The 18,009-nt window shown below is 45.6% G+C and overlaps 1 protein-coding gene across 3 annotated transcripts in view; it reads right to left on the bottom strand.

The window, feature by feature from the left end:
* Positions 1-18,009, bottom strand: part of LOC112475630 (CUGBP Elav-like family member 2) — a 404,363-nt gene that overhangs the window by 76,448 nt on the left and 309,906 nt on the right. The gene's annotated exons all lie outside the window — the stretch shown is intronic.

The raw sequence follows: 18,009 nt of genomic DNA, 5'->3' as shown, positions 1-18,009 counted from the left end.
TTTTTTGGAAGAGAGGAGAGAGGTGGTAATAATAAAGTCACATGAAAAGAAAATGAAACATTTGGCAGTCCGTCAGATGACTAATGCGAGATGCTGATGATGAATTTGCAGAGTGCGCGCGAGGCATCCATGTGTGCATCAAATTAGTACGTTGTTGCTGCTCAGAAAGGAAAAGGCTCCAGCAATGCGGCTGGGTGCAGCCGATTGGCTGCCGACCCTGGAGGAGAGGGCCTGGGCGGGGAGGGGGTTTCCCATTTAAAAAGCGCATTGTTTATGGGACCCGGGCACAAAGGGTTTAATTCAGAGAGGCAAAGGCGATCTCAGAATTGCCTGCTTTGTGCTGGGGGAAAAAAAAAAATGCAGCCCCACAAAGTTGAGTTCCCGCTAAAGGACATTGAATATTTCAAATCTTTCACACTCCATAAATTGCTCTCTGTATGTCTGACTTCCAGATGTTGCACTTGAGTTCTAAACAATCACACGTTTGGGAGAGAAAAGAGAAAAGTCGGCCCTTTCTCCTCCTAGCTTCAGTAAATATTTGAGGCTGATACCAAAAGCAAGAACATAAGCTTTCACGTATCACTCTTCCCTAAGATTTCCAAAGCCCCCGTTTGGAAAAGAGAATGCTTGTCTAGAGCCTGCAATTCTAGTCATCATCATGTAATATGATGATGATGGTGTTTTTTGTTTGTTTGTTTGTTTTTGTTTTTGTTTCTGTTTTTTTTTTTTTAACTTGGATCCTCTCATCAGAGCTTCAGTAAATAATAAAGCAAGAACATACACCCTGTTCGTTGTGCCCTCCTCTGAATGCACCTTAGACCCACCCACTCTGTCAAGTGACAGGGCTGAATGCCTTGAGCAGCATTCATTTTCAGTACTGTGCTCTTGGTTTAGCTTCTCACAGCCTGTGAAAGTAAAATGCACCTCGATAAGTGTAAATCAGCAGACAAAATATCTCCAGAGCCATGCCCATGACCATCCTCCAGTCCAAGAGGCAGAAAGGTCAAAAGGGCCCACGTAAACTAAAACTTCAGACAGAGTGGCAGGAGTCAGTTCACTGTAGACGTGGGTAATAAAAAGAAAGTATTCAAAGATCTTCAGGAGGGTTCTTATTTGGTTAAAACAAACAAAAAACACTGAAACACCTTAAATCTGCTGTGGACCTAGGCTAGTCCTAAGCTCTTGGGGGGGGGAGGGCGGGGGGAAGATATTTAGGGCTAAAAACCAACCAAGCAAGCAAACAAAAATCTATGGAGAAGAGAAACTGTGAATTCAATTTAATCCACAGCAAAACGATGGCAAATATGCTTCACCAGGTCCTGGCTTCAATTTCTACTTCTTCTCATCCCCGCATTTTACCACTTAATTTTTTTCCCCTTGAGATAAACAATCAGACTGTCTAACTTGAAGCACTTTCAGAGCTTTCCCTAATCAACCTTATCGTTATTAAAAAAAAAAAAAAAAAAAAAGGCTGCTAAAGAAAATATTGAACATAAAAATCTTCTTTCGATATTTTAGGTGTAATGAAATGCTTGCTTATATCCCATCTCTATAGTTTACCCTGTCCTTATGCATACTTGTTTTCAAATCGCCCTTCGAGAATTCAATAAACACTTTAACCTGATGGAGCTAACGTGGGTGGGGTGGAGGTGACAAGAGCCCCCCGCAGGACAGAATGCAGTGTTCACAGCTCTTTGAGAGCTGAGTGTGTGGCAAGACTTATTTCTGGGGCAGGAAGGACTTGTGGTTACCGCTGTTGACAATCAGCTAGAATGGAAAGAGGAAGGCATTGCCACAGGTCTCACTCAGCTAACAGAGAACGGAAGTTCAAAACACGGAGCTGTTGCATCTTGTCTGTATAGAGCAGTTAATATAATGGAGGAGCTGGGTTGAAGTATAGCAGTCCTAATGTCTAAACTTAGAACCCAGAGCGAGCATTCCTTCATGTCTCTCCAAACGAGAGGCCATTTTTTACTTTCTCAAAAAATGCACACTCACCGAGGCACGTAGAGGAGGGGAGACTGAGAAGAGGGCTTACGTCCTGTACTTTTGACTTTTGGTCTTTGTGGTGCTGAGCTCAGAGTTACAATCCCTCTCACACCAGCCATCCTTCAGAGATGCCTGGAGTCCTACTGTCCCCTGAGGCGGCTTCCTGACTGTGCCGCTCTGGGCCTCGGGCCCTTCCTCTGTGAAATGGGAATGGCGGGCTCCATTTCACAGTCACGTGCTCGGTACAATATATGGGCCCAGAGTAAGTGTCTAACAAGGGACAGCTGCTTCTGTGTTTAACCTCTTCTTTGAACTTGTGATGCGCCTGAAATGAGCGACTACCACAAGTCTACCTCTCAATCCAAATTTCCTCATCGTATAGACTCAAACACAACTCATATCCTAAATAGGAACAATTTTTTTAAAGGAGCACTTATAAGCCAGATACTGCGCAAGGTGCTTTACATACATTATTTCTAATCCTTATAACAACGTTTTGAGAAAGTATTATTTTCCAGATGCAAACATCTAAGAAGTAAGTTCCTTTCCTAAAATTACCAGCTTATAAATTATACAAGTAGAATTCAAACTCAGGCCCGATGGGCTCCAAAGCACAAAATATTTCCAACTCATCGTGTGGCCAAATGCTGCATCGAGTCTGCCCTGGGCTGAGAGTGAACAGCTCATGGCAAATCTGTGAGAAAACAAGGCCAGGAGCAAGACCTACTGGGCCGCTGGAATCCCACTGCTGAATAAAAGGCAGCATTGCAAGAAACACACACATCTGTCCTCTTTTCTAACTGTGGGAAGGAGCGGGCAAAACGCTGAACTTCAGAGTCCGTTAAGACTACTTTCCGGCCCACGTTTTCTCAATAATCACTTAGGCGTCTCCATGTCCACAGATTCCCTTCCTTCCTCTCAACCCCCACAGGGTCCCTTCAATGCGAGCCTCTCATCCACATCGGTACCCTCGCCCTCACTACTTGCCATTGTGCAAACAACTGTCCCAAAGATTCGCACCAAGTGCTAAGGGCATGATAGTCACTTCCTTAAGGAAATCCAAGGAGGTCTAGTTGTTATACAAATCAACAACAAGGACAGCACATCTTCCCGCACGCTGTGAGGGACAGGTGGGCCGACCCGACCCATCTGGCCGAACCCCACACCCCTGATCTTTATGTCACTGCCACAGCCTGGTTAACTTCTAATGCATCCTCCCGCTGGACTCCCAACTTTCCTCCTGGTGGAAGCTCATTTCTAGTCTGACTTCTTTTGTCTCATGGGGCTGTCAGAGCTGACACTTCTAAGGAAGCCAGAAATGGCGTGTCCAACAGTTAAACCTTTGGGGGTTCTTGCCAGAGGCCAGGAAAAACAATGTACTCTTCAGAGAAGTAATTATGGGAACAAATACCTCAAATCTCAGTAATACCTCAAGACGTTGTAAGATCTTCTATTTACTCCCCAGCCATCCTCGGCGCCCACCACAGTGCAAGAATCAGATTCAAATTCAACTATTATTTATTGAGGACCTACTCCTTTTCCAGAGAACTTGGCCAGGTGCTTGACACTCAATATCACAACAGCTCCAGTAGCTGAAATCATTATCTCCATTTTGGAAATGAAGCAATTGAGCCATGGAGGCAAAGTGATCTTTTCCTATGTCACACCCCAAAGAAGAGGTGCCTGCAGAATCTGGACACTTTAAGAGGTAAAGGTCCACTGTCGTCACTTAATATTCTATGAACCGGGTGATGTTTCCTATGGACTCAGCGGCCACTTACAGGCCTTCGACATAAGCACATACATCTCTGCTGGCACTTGTCCTACAAACTATAAGTCTGCGAGTGCCAAGTCTGCTTTCGCTCTTGGCAAGGAGCCAACTATAAGGCTCCTCCAAGACAGATGCCATATGGAACCAGACCACAAGTTAGAGAGCACTAAGCCAGCGGGCATCGGTGGCATCGGCCTCAGAGCCAAGATGGAAATATAATGATGTTTGGAAAAAAACCGAAAGTGCTTACTTTCTGCTTTCGGCACAGGCACTGACCTACTTCCCTACTCTATTTTGCTGTAAAGAGAAGTAAGTAGATCGACAGAAGATACGCAAGATCTTCAGAGTTTCTTCTAAGCACTAAAACATTAAAATTACAATAATTGATTTAAATGCATTATTATCATTATTAATTCCAGGACAACAAGCTTCCATAAAGCCCAGTGAACTGCACGTTTTTGTTTGGAGAATGGATGCAAAAGAATTGATATTTTTATTCTTTCTTTTGTTCCTTGGATGATGACTTTCTGTACTATCCCCTTCATTGGCACAGAAGAACAAGTAACTTATAAAATGGGTATAAGAAATGCCAAGTGGCTATAAATTATTGTATTAATGCTGGAAAAAAAAAAAAAAGACAGAAAAATGCTACCTGTAGAAGCTATCCCAATCCAAAACCAACATGCAAAGATGCTTTGTCTTTGAAAAAATTTTGTATAAAGACAGCTCATCTCCCTGGTAGTTTTCAATAATCTTATTATTCCCATACTTTTTATGTTAGCGTTTTTGGTTCCGAGGGAGACTCTGGATCTGCTGCTGAATTTGATCAGTGCTGCGGAACCTTGTGCAGTGATGAAAATGTTCTACAATCTCCACATTCCAGTATGGTGGCCACTGGTTACGTGTGGCTGCTGAAGCCGTGAAATGTGTCTAGTCCAACTGAGAAACCAAATTTTAATTTTATTTAACGTTATCTTAAATTTAAGTAGCTCTAAATGCAAAAATACCGTTAAAAAACTAATTAGAGTTGAAATTCACCAAAACATTAATTCATCAGGAGGTTGTTTTGGGAAAATGGGAATGAGGCATCAGGGAAATGACACGGAGGCTTGAGGCATGTGAACGCAGGTAGCCGGGGTGGTGGGTTCTTGTCGTGGCTCAGTATTAACTTAACTGGGGGATCCTGGGCAATTCATATAACCGTGCCTCAGTTTCCTCGTAGAAAACTAAGAGAAAAATAGTTCCCATCTAGCTCTCAATTTCTATAATTCTACGATTATGGTTTGGCCCTGATGATGATAAATGGAAAAGATAATTTAGATAATATGACCAGCTGCCTGAAACCTTGGGGTGGGTTCCCTGTGTCTAAGTTAGTCCCTGGGGCTCATGGGTGACTAAGGCCCAGGCCAGGGAGCCGACCAGGTGTCACCTACACTGTCGAGAGAAGCCTGCAGGCTCGGATGGAGCCGCGGAGTGGCTGGGGGCGTGGGGCTGCTACCAGAGCATCATCTCTCTCAATTTGTACTAATTCTTCCTAATATCCCAACTGCGGTCCCATCATTTCAGTCGGCTGACAGGCCACTCTTTCAAAGGGCCGGGGAATCGTTTTTTAATATCATTTGTACTTAAACAGTAGTACACGGAGAAACGGGCTTTGTTTGGTGATCACAGGAAGTCGTCCCAGACTGAGCTGAACGAGGCATAAGGAGAAAGAACCTGGCTACAGGCCTGGTGCCCCCCGGCAGGCAGCAGGGCGGGTATGGGACCCCGTGCGGTGAACCATCTTCCGCGCTGCCCCCGTGGCTGCTGCCTATTACTTAATGAGAGAATCCTCTCCTCGCTGGACCGGCGGTGTGGCCCTGGGGGTGCCGCATCGGCTCTCCCCCACACCGCACCTGGAGACCCTACCAGAGTCGGGGACGAGGCCCTGCTCAGAAGCCGCCAGTCTACCCTCTACGCTCACCGCGGCCTCTCGGTTTAGGAAAGGGAATCGGCTGTCACCCGACCTCATGCTCTGGGACTTGCATCTCCCTTTGAAAATGCACCACTTCGGGGGTCACCGTGAAGAGAGCTCTATCTAGCAAGATCTCGGGGTACTGGACGATGTAGGTAAACCTCTCGCCAATAAGGTGATCAAACCAATGACATCCCTGTATGGACCTAGAAGGTACTGTCGCCGTTTATCCAGTGCGGCCAACGTTTTGTGAGTCGTGGCTGTGGCAAGAGAGAATGGGGCCCCCCCTCTGAGGGGAGACACCTGTAATTGGCTATGAACTCAGAGAAGAGTAACTGGACCAAATAATACCCCAAGTAGCTGGAGGAGGCAGGGCTTTCTCCAAATGCTCAAACTGTAAATAAATTGATTTGTGCTCCTTTGAAGAAAAGGTTCAAGTTTCCTATTCCTTACCATATAATATTTTCACCCTTTTGCCAAAATTTGAAAAAAAAAAACTAAAAATATACAGGGCATCAATTCCATTCCTACGTGTCTAAGAGAGAACATTTGTGGTGGGCATTCTGGTGGCTTGCTAGTTAATGTCGAACTGTATCTGGTTGGATGTCTAAAAGCTATGCATATGGCCCTTGACTTACAGTGGGGTCACATTCTGATAAACCCATCGGAAGGTGACAATGTCGTAAGCTGAACATGCGCTGAATGCACCTGGCCTACTGAACATCATGGCCCTGCCTGGCCCGCCTAAAATGTGCTCGAGACATTCATGTTAGCTACGGTTGGGCAAAATCATCGAACGCAAAGCCTACTTCCTAATAAAGTGCTGGATGTCTCACGTCATTTACTATGTGTATCGCCTTGATATCATCACGAAGTTAAAACATGACAAGTCGAGCCATGGTGAGTTGGGGACGACTCGTATGTTTGTCAGGGTGAAATGCAATCCTGCCTGGCAGGAGACTATTCCTGTAGAAAAGGCTGCAGAACACAGGTCTTTGGACTCACCCAGCAAAAGGAAAACCTTATTGCTTAATCTCGACTTGACCGCTGGTAAAAAGCAGAAAGCTGGGACCCCCCGTCACCCCGAGAAGTAAATGTGGAGGCAGCCGGGGGTACCTGGGGTCTGCACACACACTGACGCCCGCTGAGAAGGCCGTGAGGCGCCGGCCCTGGACAGCCCCTGTCCAGGGGGCACATTTCCTTCCGTGATTTGTCAGAAACAGTTCAGAGGACTTCAGAGCAGAGGGCGTTCGCACAGGCAGAGGTTTCTGAGATGAACTCTCAGAAATGGCGACGGGGAAATAATAACGACACAGAAATTGGTATCGGCTTCACATTTTCAAAGTGCTTGAGGGCTCACTTTAATTAATCTCCCCCCGTGACTGCCCCCCACTTTACAGATGGAGAAAGAAGGGAGGGCAGGGGCGGCCTGGCTCTGGGGGACACCCCTTCCAGGCGCCCACGGCTAAGGCTGCAGAAGTCGCCTGTTGGCTTCGGCCAGTACTTGTCAGCGGCCCTTGGGATGATGGGGAAAATGCTGCTGGTTTGGCTCATCAATTAACTTGAAAGGTAAGTCATTAGGAAATAAAGACAGATGTGGGGAAAACCTCAGTACGGGCCTGAACTTCCCAAACTGAACACTGATTTTTAGCTGAGATGTCCAGCGGTAAGCGATGAAGGTAAGGGGTGTATGCTGATAGTGACAAACGGCACAGACACCGGGCCTGGGAGCAACTGTGCTCCCCCAAGCAAGTAACTTCTGCTTGCGCCACTGGCTAAGACATTTTGCCAGGACTTGCTTACGTAAGAGAAGGCAGTGAGGGTGGATTCACAACACTCTCCACTCATCGAAGAAATACTGGTGGGGAAAGTGGATTTCGAACCCACCTACGGTTTATTCTCACACGGAGTCCTCTTCTTAACTTCATACTATAGTTATTAAGCCTAGTTTTATGTCAGGCCTCGTGCTAGGTTTGCCGGAGAGTTGAAAAATATGTAATTTATGCCTTTAAGCCACTCACAGGCAAGAGAAGAGACACACAGATGCACAACATAAAACCAAAATACGAACCGATAAGGCCCAGAACAGAGCAACATATAGGGCCTGTGGTAAGCCAGCAACAAGTGACTAATTTGGCCATGGGGACTGGCTTTTGGCATTCTAAACCACACTCCATCCCTGTGGTCAAATTTTTAAACGCAATCTGAAAAAAATCAGAGGCAAAGGATGATAAGCTGTGCGGAGTCACCGAGTTGGCAAGGAGACTGACCAGGTGCAGAGACTTGAGGACAAGCAGGTCCTCTGTCCCTCAGAGCACGCACCTGAGACAGGAGACCTGCGCCACATCGAAGAGCGCGCCACACAGGCCCTAGGCAGGACGGCCATCACGGGCATGGCTGGTCCTCGCACTAGGGGCCACTGCCCAGTCCCCACCTACATTTGCAATGCCGTACACTGGGAGCCCGCTGCTGCCCACAAGGCCCTGTCCATCTCTGCATGCCACTCTGGACTAATTTCTCTGGGGGTGACCCACTCTCCAATGTTGCTGTCACTCACTACTGCTCCTGTGGAGGGCACGTCCCTCGTCTTGTCCATCAACCCTCCGATCTGATCTCCTGGAGCTACAGACAGCAGAAGCCCACCTCCAACTCAGCACATTTAAAAATAACCTTTTCCTGTCTTTTCTGCCAGGTCAGTTTTCATGTTCAATTCCACCCCCCTTTTTTTTTTTTCCTGACTGGCTTAAACTGTCCCCCAGCCCTGTCCCAAGTCTGAGAGCAGAAGCTGGGGGACAGTCTTCTGGGGCTCTCCCTTTCTCTCACCAGCAGACCCACAGAAACAGTATTTAACTGAGCTCTCAATCAGCTACATGGGGAGACTGGAATTCTTGCTGACAGGAATGTCTTATCATTAATTCGTTAAGTATTTATAAAGCGACCCCATAGTCCAAGGCATTATTCAAGGTGCTGGGGATACAGCAATAATTAAAAGATGGTAAAACTTCCTGTAGGAAGCTTACAGTCTAGAGGTGGGCATAAAATGAACAAAATAAGTAAATCTAAGAGATTAGAAAGAGATCATTTCAGTGGAGAAAAACGTAGCAGGGAAGAGAGACAGGGAGTGTTGGGCAGGATTGCAACTCTAAATGATGAAGGTAAGGGATGTATGCTGAGATCTCATCTGGAAGGTGAGCACGGAGCTTTGAACTCAAGTCTCAGTTTGTCTCCGACACACATTTTCTGAATAGATAGATTTAATACAGCGAGAAGTCTTAAAAGTTGTAAAAATTAAGCCACACATTACGTAATTCGTCACTGCCTTATAAAGAGGCATGCTATCCCATCTAGTCTCGTTCTATTAAATCTGAGGGTCAATACACCCATTACCGATGACTTACTGAGTCGCGCCCAGTGGGCCTACTTGTCCCCCGCCTAGACACTGCCTATCATGATGATAAAACCACTGCGAAACCATTTAGTGAGCTCCCTCCTACTTTGAGCTAAAGGACAAAGACTTCGCTGACCTTCGTGTCTGCCCGGCGTTCGGGACTCTATCTACCTTTCCGTTAAATATTGATCGTCTGTCCATTCATATTCATTTTTCATTTATCAGTGGCAGAATTTAATATCAGGCTGGCCTCTCCTCATCCTGCTTCTAACCAACCTTTCTCAGCCGTACACGATGTGTCATCAAGGAATACAAGTTAAACTGAACACCAGGCTGAGGGATGCAGCCAGCGGTATGAGGTCTGCTGCCTCCTTCCAGTGATCTGGAAAAATCAGAAGTTGACAGTGAACAGGGACTAATTACGTCATATTTATGACAGCCGTTTCGGTCACAAAACAGAATCCATTCGTGAAGAAAGGTATGTGATTCCGTACACTAACCTAACTTATTAGGCTCAGACGTGTCTCTTTTTTTTTCCGATAATACCTTCAAACTCACATGACTGCGAAACACCAGCAACAGAGCTAAGAAATAAAAGACCTCAAAGCAGTCAAAATGTGTGCCACAAAGTTCCTGCCCTGATGTTATGTTATGTGCTCTTTAAACCCTTTGGGGAACCTTCCCAATCCCTCCTCAAAGATTTCTTAAGTTATGTTGGTTTTTTAGTCTTTGTCATCTGCATTTCAATCCCAGAGGAGATTGGAAGCAGCAAGGGGATGGTTTGCAATAGGTGGCCCAAGGGGTGACAGCCGACGACGTGTGGGTCCGGCCAGGCCCAGCAGTGGAAATCCCGCTCCCAGCTGAGCCACCCTCTATTCTCCACAGGTTCCCAAGGACAGGAGCGCAGCAGAATAATTAATTTGCATAACGACAATCCTGTCTCATCCAAAGGGTCACATTGTGCTCAATGCATTCCGTTTAAGAAGGCAAGGACATATATAATTTATTGTTAAGAAGAATTCCTTCAAAACGAGACAGTAAAGAGAATTGGCACCTTAAAGGATAAGCTTTCATCTCTCCCGCAAACTTAACTAACAAGCCTGACTCGTGCCCGAGGGGCTCCAGGTGGCTCAGATCCTACTTCCTCGTTCTCACACTCTCCTGAGCATCAAAATGCAGGATTCGTGGAGCATCTAACTTGTTGTCATCAAATGCAGCGACTGATTTTGCCAAGACTCTTCAGCTTTGAAAGGGTTAATTTTTGCTACGCACTCGGCTCTGTGGTTTTTGTCTCTCGCTAGTATTGTGCCTGCTGTTCCTCTGGGAGAATGGAGGGAGGCGGGTGGGGACCTGGGAAGAAATGAGTTGTTCTCTTTTGGGAGCTTGTTTTTCTGACGTAAATTATGCTTGTTTACTGATTCAGAAGGAAACTTTAATTCTTTCTCTCTCCGAGACACTACAAAAGATATTTGAGGTTTAAAAATTGGAAATGAAAGGGCCGTGTTAGATGACCGTGATGCCATTCATGGGGCTAATCATGAATTTTCTAGAACTTTTCTGTCCCGGCAGAAGAAAAGGCACTGAGATGTTCTACAGTGATTGCACTAAATTCCTAGATAGCAATCCAAAACATTTGCCTCTCGGATAGTTTGCTTAAAGAAATTTGCAAAAGTAATGGAAAGAAAGCCTGCCAAGTTTGTCTATTTACTCAAAGAAGACTTCCAGAATTCTATGTATGTCAGCTCATTGTGTTTGGTTTTTTGCGACACAAGCGTACTATCTGTCATGCTACAAAGCCACGTATCAAAAGGTAACCAAATGACACTCCTCTTTGGTTTTTAAATCACTAAATCAAATCTTAAGATGAAATCAATCCCAAACCTCACATTTTGATTTGAAAATCTATAGGCCCCTCTCTCTTTCTCAGCATGTCATAAATTTCTTTTAGCATCTTAAATCACCAATTAAAATAGGCTTTGACATTTAACTTGCTTGTTTCTTAAAAAAACACTCCTTTAGATCTAATCCACCTCCCCAAACAAATAAGAATAAAAAGAGGATTATGTGTTAAATTATAATGGCTGTTATTCTAAGAGGCTGAATATCATTATATCAAAATTCCCCATAGCTGATTTTTTTTTTAAAGCCATTTCTTCATTTTTTGACACTACATCTGGCACAATGAATACAGATTTGTTTATAGATCTGTCTAACTGCCTTTCCCAAACACAGCCAGATGGAGTCTTTCAGAATCAAATTAATTTCAGATTAATTCACTCTGGACCCACTCCAGTTTCATGACTCTTCGCTTTGAGGCACCAACCAAACCGATGTGAAGTCATGAACTTAGAAGAGAACAGGTTCCTCCATATCAAGGGGAAAAAAGTAGTACAAGTGTGTGGTTGCTCCCCCTGCCCAGAAAAACTCATGAGGCATCACGGACTGCCAATTTTAAGGCCTGACCAACATTTCACGGTGTCAAAATCATCCAGGGGGAATTTTCTTTTGGATCCAAATAGAATCACGGTTAATTTTACATCCAATATTCATAATGCCTTGAGATGATTCCAGTAAAAATGAGCGACCTAATTACTAACGTCAGCACCAATGATGTTATGCCATATAGAGAGTCAGGTTCCACATGTGACAAGAGAGTTAATTCTCAACACCCTAAGTGCAAATTCTATATCTCTAGTTGTAGCTTCTGAAGGAACTATAAACAAATGTAACCGGGCTTTGCATGCTGTCAATCTCGGTGGATGCCTTTATTATCCTACTTGTTTCAATTGCAATTTGGGTTTCCATGGAGACACAACAGTCAGCTCTAGAAAATTATAAGATAAATGTCAGGCAGTGATAACGGTGTTAATGAAGCTTCGGTGACAAGCAGCTCTGTGCTTCAAATAATAAGCTTATTTCTATTAGCATATGTATAACTTGTCGAAAAACCTGAAAGAGAATATTAAAAATTAAATATCCATCTATCTATATTTAAGTGAGGGGAGGAATCCCTCTAAGATGGCTTAAATTTGGCAGGTCAACCTAAACAAGAAAAATAAAAGTAATCGCTGGTTTCTTGGGAAAATTAGGTACCAGTCATGGCTCTCAATGATGCTTCAACGGACATCCAGAATGCCTTACTTCAGGCAGTAATAAACAGAATTTTTTCTTATCATGTGGGTAAAGTAATCTCTTTTGTTTCTGGAAGTTACAAGCTCGACTCATTAAATCTGACCATGGTGGACTGTGAGCTTCTGAGAAATAAGTGCTACAGGCAACCTCACGGTCACTGGATTGCTGCACGCCCCACGATGCTGGGTAACCGTAACTGGGTTGCCAGAATCCAGAACTTAGAATCCACCCTTGACTTGTGTACAGCCAAACACGTGCTGCTGAAATGTTGCCGGGAAATGCCTGCCAGGTCCAGCGATGTGGCAACCGTGGGCTTGTGTGAGTTTGCCGTGTTCGGGCCACATTCGGAACGCCCGGGCGGGGACTGCGGGTATGTGACCTGTAGTGATTCCATACAAGGAAAGTGACGGGAAAACACGTTTTCTTTGAAAAAGATGACTCAGGAACGGAAAAAAACGTTTACGTTTCCTTCATGACCATCCTTAAGGATTCTGAAATGTTCGAAGGGTGATAATTCCGCAAATCTCTCTAGAGAGACAAAAGGAAGTCTCTCTAGAGAGACAAAGGGAAGACCTGCCCATAATTATTCTCCTTCACTGCTGATGTTTGACCTTGACAGTGTCTATTATTTCATTCATTCCGCCATATTTTCCTCCTCCGTTTATTAAACTGTTTACTGAGTGCCAGGTGAGACACTGTCACTGCCCTTATATTACTCATTGTTCAGTGGCTTGTCTAACCAAATGTCCAAGGTCTTGAACAAAGTATCACAATTTTTTCCCCCAAAGTCTGGTTCCTTTTGAAGTGGCTACATGATCAGGTTTTTCTGTGGCAACACAACTCTGTGCCCCAGCTCTGCACTGCAAACAGCTAGCTGCTCAGCCCTCCTCTACCCACCTGTCTGTGGATTACGGTGACAAAAACACCATAGGTTGGGTGCCTTACACACAACAAACATTTCTCACAGTTCTAGAAGCAGGAAGTCCAAGATCAAGGCACCGTCAGACTCGGTGTCTGGTGAGAAACTGCTTCCTGGTTCCTAGAACCACCTTCTTGCTGAGACTTCACATGGGAGAAGGGGTGGGGGTCCCTCTGGGGTGCCTCACTCATCCCATTCGTGAAGGCTCTACCCTCATGATCTCACCACTGTCCAGTTAACACCATCCCCTTGGGTGTTAGGTTTCAACATGTGAACTTGCGGGGGGGTAGACGCCACAAATGTTCCGTCCACAGCGCACTTGTCTCCTCCCCCCACTCCACGCTTCAATATCAGTGGGGTCAAACCCAAGGGCTAGGATATAACCGGGCCATGTGCTAGGCTGGGAACTTCAGGGCGGACTCTGAAGAAGCTAACACTCGTTCGTCCTTACTCCCCCACGGAGCGCTTCCTTTCCTCTCTGGAATGCTCCCTGCAGCCCCCCCACGGCAGCTGTGGAGTGTCCTGGGGCTGTCTCCCGCTCACGGGGATGGGGGCCTCTCCAGCTCTGCAGTCGCCGGCATGGCGGGCTGAGACCCGGAGGCCGGGGGTGGGATGGGGGATGTATGGCTTCAGAGAGATGCTCTGGTTTTGAGGAGAAAGGCTGTACTGCTTTTCCTGAGGCCTCCCCTACATTCTTTCCTCCCTGGCTGAATTCACCATGAGGTCGCGAGGACCCACGGACCCAAGCGAGGGTTTGCTTAGAAGAAACAGCCCCAGGCCTGTTAGCATAAGGCTCAGCTCCCCGGGCACAAAGACCTTTCGGTTCTCCTCTGGCCAGGCTGGTCCCCATCATGGCTCGTGGCCAATGACAGTGTCCCCCATGCACTGTCTGCAGGAATGGTAAAGCTGATGCAGGGCTCCAGAGTTCAAAATCCTACCTGCCTCACTCAAATCAAAGGAATATATCCTGACCTCAAGGCAACATAAAACACCACACAACAAACCAAGAAACAATCAGCAAGAGCCTAAAATACCAGCATGCACTCTCATGCTCCCCGGCCTCATTTTTTGTTATCCTGCCCCTGGAAGAGACAGAAAATTCAAAAGCACACAAAACCGAGGGCCCTCGTGATGCGATTCTTCAGTAGAGTGGTCATCTGGACCCAGGGAACGTACCGGAGACGTCCTGAAGTTCAAATCCCATCCGTCCACTTGACTACTGTGGGACCTGAGGCGGAACGCTTTTCAGTTGTAAACACAGGCCAGATACCATGTTGCTAAAAACAGTGAGTACACATCTATGGTCATGGAAGCAAAGAGATTACGAACAGCATGTCTTCATTTAATCAGTTAAATATCCTCACTGTTTAGAAACTTTCTTTGATTAATACTCCTCGCTTACTTTTGTTCCTTCTTAAACTTTTCACAGTTTCAGATCTCTCTTGAAAGGTGCTGGGGAGTCAAACGTAGAAGCTGAAAAGTCACCTGCAATTATTATTCTTGATATTTTTAAATGACTGAAAAAATTTCTATTACCTTTAATAAAGACAACACCAAGTATATTACGACAGTTCTTCAACTTTAAAATGACAGCTCTAAACTGGGGCAACCAAAATTGCCATCATAATTTTCCAGAATTGACAATATTTGCTAAATAGACTCCTTGAAGAGAAGGAGGTGATACGCGTGGGAAATAAATAGCAGATTATCATTTAAGTGTGACACAGATGTAATAGTGAGCTCAAAAGTGAAAGCCAAAAACAAATCGCCACCTAGGTTTTCTGCTTTCTTCTTGTTTAATGCTGAGAGACTGGACTGCGTCCAGGCAGCCCAGTCTTTGCTGAGGAGAAAGCTGGGGATAGGTGACCACCATGATGATGCCAACACCCTCCGCTACGAAAGGTGTTACAAGCGTCTTTTCGATTCAGGCTTGTATGTTTGTTTTTATAGACCATGTTGTAAGGGCGATCGAATCAAATAAACCGAAGAGGCATTCTCATGTCACCGACTCATTACAGCAGTACTACGAAAGAAGGCTTTCCGCAACAACGTGGAATAGACAGTAAGTTGCTCTCCAAGTCGGGATGACAGGGGTCCGTGTTTATATGAAAATGGACACACCGAACTGGAGATGGTGCCACAAAGTTAGTGACCATGCCAAAAAAAAAAGGGGAGACACTACAGAGACGTGTGACACCTGTGACCTTGCCTTCAGCGCCATGTTTTGAAAATCATGATCCATTCGTTCTTTTTTTTTTTTTTTCTTTTTCTTTTCCCTATAAGACTGCTTGCGGGAAAGCCAACGACTTGGGAGGATTTACTTACGTCCTAAGTTAGTGAAAACGACGATGACGACACGGGGCACTACTGATACCGAAATCCAAAAACTCCTCGAGAACACGAAGCTACGGAAATACGAAAAAAAGAGCAGCCCCAATCGCTATGACCATGGTTCCGGGCCCCCTCTCAGGGTCGCGTGGTATCCGTCTTGGAAGCCACGTTGCCCCTGGGAAATACGGCCGTGGCGCGTTTTGTGTGTCCCCGGAGCCATGGGTACACGTCGCGGCAGAAAAGCATCGGGGTGCTGGCGAGCAGCCCCCCTGAGGGAATGAACACCTCAGGACGGGGTATATTCGGATCGGGGAGGATCAAGCTGCGGACCTGCGGCTGCACACGTGCCTTGAGATCACCTTCTTTCTGAGGCTTCCACACACAGCTTGCATTAGCGGCTTTCTCTCATCGCTACGGACCGCCTGCCCGCACAGCACAGGGGGCACAAGCACGGGGCACGGGGCACGGGGCACGGAAAGATCTAGAAATCACGGGAACACCAGATGGGCCCTGAAGCCACACTCAGAAAGTGTGCAAAGCCTCGGTGTTTAGTTCAGACACTGCTTCTGGAAGCCCCATCGCCTCTGGCCATGGGGCTTACAGGCTTGCGTACTTTATTTACAGCCAGGATTTGTTCTAGAATTTTCACCTAGACGACATAAAACCTAAAGTTCCGTGGGTTCGGCTGTGTGGGAAAATCAAACTGCATCAGCGGATGAAGGCAGGGGATCTCCTTAATATGTACATTAATAATTTAGGTGTGGGTGGGAGGGAGTGGGCATAAATCAGCAGAAAATTCCTCTGGTAAATGGGTTACCTGTGATAAATGGGCTCCACCTCAGAGGCGGTTCACCCGTGAACCCAGAATGATGAGATTTACTGAGGCAATTTTTAATTCACTAACTGGCCGTTATTGACAGGCTACTAGGGCTGTTTTTTGGTTTGTTGTTTTAGACAACAATCGATAAAACCAAGGGCAACCAGCTCGACTGGCTGGAGGGAGACACACACTACTCTCTCTCTTTCTCTCCTTAATTAACAATAACAGTCAAAACCCTGACAGAGAATAATGGTGAAATAAATTATGGAACCACTTATGTATGAAACCATACATTATTAAAACTACTCTAAATGGCTCCTTAATCTAAATAAAGATGGTCATTTCGGGAAGCCTAGCATCTCAAGAATCAGAAAGGACACAATGTTATTTTGACCCAAGATATAAAAAGTGTGTCACTTTGCCAGATGGCCAAAGTATCAACTGTCCTTGAATTTTATTAAAATTTATATATGTCTCTACCGCTGGATGAGTCTCGGCTTCAATTATTTACAGCCCTATATTTCTGCTGGTTAAAGATAGGAGAAAGAAGCATATTGGGCAAAAGTCACATCTAATATTTACACTTTGCCTGTTTTAACCAGTCGGCCAAAGCAGTTCCATCTCTTTTATACCATGTAAATGAGCCCAAGGACCAACTATGGCAAAACCTGAACGAAGCACAATGCATCACGGCATGGGAGTCTCTTTGTTGCTAAAAATATCAGTTTCAGTATGGTTGGAAGGCCTTTTACTCCATTAAGTTTGAAGACGAGGGACCTTAATGAGCACAGGGAGGACGAGCCTGGGAGCCCCTTACGGTAAACCAAGTCCTTGCCGCACAATTTCCACGTTCACTGCTACTTAACTCACTCGCATCAACAAAAACCTGTTTCCCTTTTCCTCTGCAGCTCCGACGATGCTAAGCTCTCGTCGGCCTTGAACGTAGCACGTATTTTAACGTGACATATGTACACCACCTCTGACGCGGGCGGGCCAGTCGTCATCTGATATGTCTCTCTCCACGGGAGAGAGAACCCGGTTCTCTGCTGCCCCCGTGACCACCGCCCTGCTGGGAGGAAGGAAATCTCGCCGCACGTGAAGCCCGGCATGGCTCTGCTTGGCAGTTTTACCCACTCGTGGTCAGGCATTCATAAAAATGAATTTTCGAGTGACGGAGTAATTTGAAATCTCCACTCTACGCCACGGAGATCATTATAATCAGAGCAATTTCCTTCTAATAAAATTCGCAAACAGTGATTATGTATGTTTCTGTAACTTACAGTCTACACTCCGTGCAGGAGAAATCCACTTGCCTCGAAGCTACTGCCATGTGATCATGAAACATTGAGCTCGGCCGTTTTAACAGGCTTACTCTGCCTAACAAAAGACATCGCGGTTTGTATGCACGGGGGCCATGCTCAAAAAGGCTTATGGGGACAAGCTTTGCACAAGCATTTTATTTTTTAATGACTACTGCAGCTCTTGAGGCTCATCATATTAAATTTTTTTTAAAAAAAAAAAAAGAAAGTAGCACTGGCTTTTAAATACTTCCACCTCTGAAGCTAACAATTTCAAAACGAAGCGTTCTTTAAGCATTCAGACACCAACTAAAATGTGACCTTTGTGATCTAGTCAGCCACCAGATTCCCGTCAGCACCGCTACTGCCGGCGGCATGGATAGACGGATCAGATGAACACAGAAGAC

The sequence above is a fragment of the Pteropus alecto genome, unplaced genomic scaffold, assembly GCF_000325575.1.
Source record: "Pteropus alecto unplaced genomic scaffold, ASM32557v1 scaffold11, whole genome shotgun sequence".
In the NCBI taxonomy this organism is placed as follows: domain Eukaryota; kingdom Metazoa; phylum Chordata; class Mammalia; order Chiroptera; family Pteropodidae; genus Pteropus; species Pteropus alecto.
This window is presented reverse-complemented; position numbering and strand designations above follow the sequence as displayed.